The sequence below is a fragment of the Anabrus simplex genome, chromosome 7 (assembly GCF_040414725.1).
Source record: "Anabrus simplex isolate iqAnaSimp1 chromosome 7, ASM4041472v1, whole genome shotgun sequence".
In the NCBI taxonomy this organism is placed as follows: Eukaryota; Metazoa; Arthropoda; class Insecta; order Orthoptera; family Tettigoniidae; genus Anabrus; species Anabrus simplex.
This window is the reverse complement of record NC_090271.1, coordinates 26,489,823-26,494,031: the sequence shown is the minus strand read 5'-3', so window position 1 is coordinate 26,494,031 and position 4,209 is coordinate 26,489,823. Positions and strand designations below refer to the sequence as shown.

The following is a 4,209-nucleotide window of genomic DNA, read 5'->3' as shown; positions in this document are numbered from 1 at the left end:
ATCACCTCCCTCTCTGAATCTTCGCTATAAGAGGGGAAGAGGATTTACACTCCTCCAGGAACAGATTGTGACAACATATACTGTGAAGATATCTTTATAACACAACGGGAATTGTATGCCCAGTATCTGCCTCAGCTAAGAAAACGAACTCTTGGTTGTTCATTACCGCTAGCATCTCTGTTTATTTTTATTTTTTTCATTTTTAATGAACAAATTAAAAGCCATTCCCTTTGACAGCGTATGTATATATTTGCTTTTAATTATGCCGTGGCAGAAACCCTTCATTTCTACAGCTTCATTAACGAATGATACGACTCTAACACTGAAAAACACGTCCACCGACAAAAAAGCATAAATCTGCTCCAGCGAACTATTTACGATGTTGTTGACGACAGTAAATTTTTATTATTAGCTTCCCGTTTTTATGAATTTGAAAGGTATATTTTAACATCGCGGCGTCTATAGCAATGCGCGTAAGTAAATTTATTAGGATAATAATAATAATAATAATAATAATAATAATAATAATAATAATAATAATAATAATAATAATAATAATAATAATAACTAGTGGACCCGCGATGCTCTGCAGAATTCCTTATAAATAGGTCATATAACTCGCCTTGATATGTCTGTCGTAGTCATACGTTCTGTCTGCCGTTTTCATTAGTTTTATGAATATTCAGCACCGGTATATAATAATTGATTCATTCGTAATATAGTTTGTAACACTTCGTTCCATACAATGTTCTCTGTACATCGACAATTCGGCCGTATCTGCATTCTAACATTTTCAAGCGATCATTCCTGAGATAGAACTCTGGTCTCCCTTCAAATCGCATAAATCTTTCGCCTTTTTACTAAAGATTTCCGTGGAGGGGGACATTTGATGAGTCTATAACCAATTTTTGTGCAACATAAGTAGACACGCACTTTTTCAAGAGTTTGTCTCTGCGCTTTATTGATGGTCAAACAGAAGGCTAGCCAACTTGCCGTCTATACATACGTCGAACGATTTCTCTTGGCAGCATGCACGTTATTAGGAACGTTCTGCTATCTGTTGAGTATATTCAGCAGCTGGAGAAAGTCAGAGATTCAAAGAGTATCTAGCAGATATCTTAGGTAACTTCCATCATCGCCGTCTAGTATGACTGCGCTAATACGCCTTCTCATTCGCCCAGTCCTACACGCAAACGAGCGAACACGGCGTAGTTACCAGTTCAGGCGCTTGGAGCGCTGAGAAGTTCCTGCTCGACGAGACACACTCAATGATCATTGTTAAGAGTGCTGGTGCAATTTGAGCTTGTGTTTACCTTATTTGGCTTGTTTGTTTGGTCGTGAACCGTTTTAATGTCTATGTACATAATATTGTTGACTGCTGTGTGCCTTAATGTAAGCAAGTGGGATTTCGTTTCATGAATTTCCTCCCAACGAGCAACAACGTCATAAATGGCTAAATGTTATTTCAAGAAAGAATTTCTCTCCGGATTTCAATTCAAGGTCATCGAAACGATATGTTTACACACCGAATAAATCCACACTTTCACGCTACGTAGGAGGTATGAACTGCGAGACTGGAATAACATTAGTAAAGGAGCTCCTCTTAGCAGAAAGTCAGTGCCTAAATGAAGCAGAGAGATTGTGATTGTTGCTAGTCCATCGAACAGCAGATGTTATATGACAAGAAACTCGATACCTTCTTTCAAGAGAGAAATGCTTCATTCTATTTTGAGCGAATAAAAACTACTCGAAATAACTGTCATGCAAGCGAAAGTAGAAATCGAATTACCCTAGTCAACAATATTTTCTGTTTTATAATTTCTGCTGTGACTACAAAATAAAAGTTACAGCAGCATTTTTCTTCTTTAATAGGCTTTTAGGTACAGACCTACATACATTAACACTCAAAACAATAAAGGAAGTCGAAGCTTGCGGATGTTTTGCGTTGCGCATTGTGAGTGACAATCATAAGACTAATGTTAGCAGGATAAGAAGAATGTCTTCTTCAAAACATATCAAACCGAAGATCTGTCATCCTGTTGATAGTGAAATGCCTCTTTTTGCTTTCGACAAATGGCACATTCTGAAAAGTAAGGAATTCTTTACGCAATAAATCTATGTTTGATGGTTCCCAGGATATAAATTGTGATTTTATCGAGAAACTGTATCAAATGCAATCAAATGAAACTGTAAAACCGGTCCATTTTTCTTACATGCAAAAACATCGAGCCGTCTAAGTTTAAGAAAATGAATGTGCTGTGCGCGAAAGATATTTTCGCGACTGAAGTAATAACAGCCCTATAATATTTAAAAGACCATTCGTATACAGATATGCACGATTTTTAATGCAGGTACCGCTGTCAAATACATGTTACCGATAAAGAGTTGATTCGACATACGTGTCAGTAGCACAAATATAGCAACATTGCAGCCGGACATGATGCTTGATTCTTTTGACAAGACCAAGGTGCTCAACAGTGCCAATGGACTTGATTTATAAAAGAGATTAAAACAGCAGACTGCAGTACTCATCTGATTTGCCACTGTGGATTTTGAAATTTATTCATGATTTTGTATTGAAAGCACAACCATTCGTGCATAAAAACCGTGTTGCGTCTATGAGTGACTATTTAGTGCCTGTGTTGCGTGATTTTCCTCACTTGAGTTGTTCTGAAATCGGACATTCATAGTTATTGAGTGAAGTTATTTGCGAGTATGCTATTCCTGAAGTCTAAAATACATAGCAATATAAATAACAGAAATCTTTGAAAGATTTGGACGCGAGAACGCGAAACACTTACACAGAAAAGTGTGTGAATATATTGATTTTCTACAGTGCCGTTAACATTACTTAATACGGTTTTTCCGCTGCAGAGGGGTACGTTCTTCACTGAATTTCTTTATTAAGGTACAAGGTGTGATTCAAATATGTCTATTGAGTGATTGGCTATATATTTGAACAGAAATATACAAAACACTTAACGTGTGATGTAATGAACAATCGTGTTTCAATACCAGCGAAGCAGCGCTCGGTGGTAGAAATGGGGACTAGGCCTGTATCGCTCACCGCCGTCTCGATCCTCTTATAGGACGGCTGTGGTATCGCTCATATCGCTGTATTGGGAAGGCGTATTAGCCAGTCATAGTATAGGGCGATGCTTCCATCATCAGACGAAGTGTATCCCACGGCCGTCTGGATCCCTCGCTGGGCTCCAAGCTGGAGCGACGCATCTCGACCGTGTGTATACTCTCTGGCACGACACACGGCCGACTGGATCCCTCGGTCGGCCGTGCACGACAGGTAGTAATCAAGCATGGCTGAGTGCAGTGATATTACTAAGGATGAAAATCACACACCGGTATAACGGAATATTAACGAAAGTTTTAGTCGCTTAGCAACCCACTAAGTACAGAGTACGTTCCGGGTTAGGATAAGCCTTCACCACTGCCTTCGTGATGTCCAGGCCGTATTGTAACTAGCGCGGGAAAGCAATCAGCTGATCGTTAGGGGGGAAGTTTAGCACATGAGTTAGTAGAGTTAAACATAGTTTTTCGCGGTTTTATTGAAACTTTTAACGATGGCTGCATGTTCACTCAGATATATGTGAGAATGAGTCGTCATCGACTGCATTATTAAGTGGAAAGTCGTTAATTAGTGAAGAAAACTTAGTGTGAGCGTGTATTTATGTGAAGCTATAGGTTAAGAAGATCGTTCTTCGGTGTTTTAATTTTGTAGTTTATTTGTGTAAAGTTATATTTATAGTGTAAAATTAATTGAGTTCCTGCATTCTGTGTTTTATTATTAACCACGAATTGTATATACTTGAATTAAGATGATCAGTGAGGGAAATCACCATGCCTTAGAGTTGCTGTGTGCCTAGCTGCAAAGCCAATTATAAACAAGGAGAGTACACTCCGGTATTTGTGTTTCCTTTTGATGAAGAACTAGTTTAGTTATGGAAGAAGGCTATCCCCAGGGAGAATTTAATAGTTAATCAAAACACAGTTGTGTGTATCAAGCACTTTCCTGAAAATCACATCCTGAGAGAAATAAGAGTGTCACGTCCAGGTGGTGAGGTAATTTTTTTTATTATGTCATAAACATGGGTCCCATTAGGTAGGTCCTGTATTTTTATGTAATCAGACCTATGGCTTATCTGAATTTGTATTTGAAAATGCAAGTCTTATTTATGAGTATCACCGAGCTCG

At 38.4% G+C, this 4,209-nt stretch overlaps 1 non-coding gene across 1 annotated transcript; it reads left to right on the top strand.

Moving 5' to 3' along the window:
• The first annotated feature begins 815 nt into the window (after positions 1 to 815).
• LOC136877860 (U5 spliceosomal RNA) lies at positions 816 to 933 on the top strand. Its single transcript, XR_010860808.1, has one exon. It is a non-coding gene; the product is annotated as a U5 spliceosomal RNA (small nuclear RNA).
• The last annotated feature ends 3,276 nt before the right edge of the window (positions 934 to 4,209 follow it).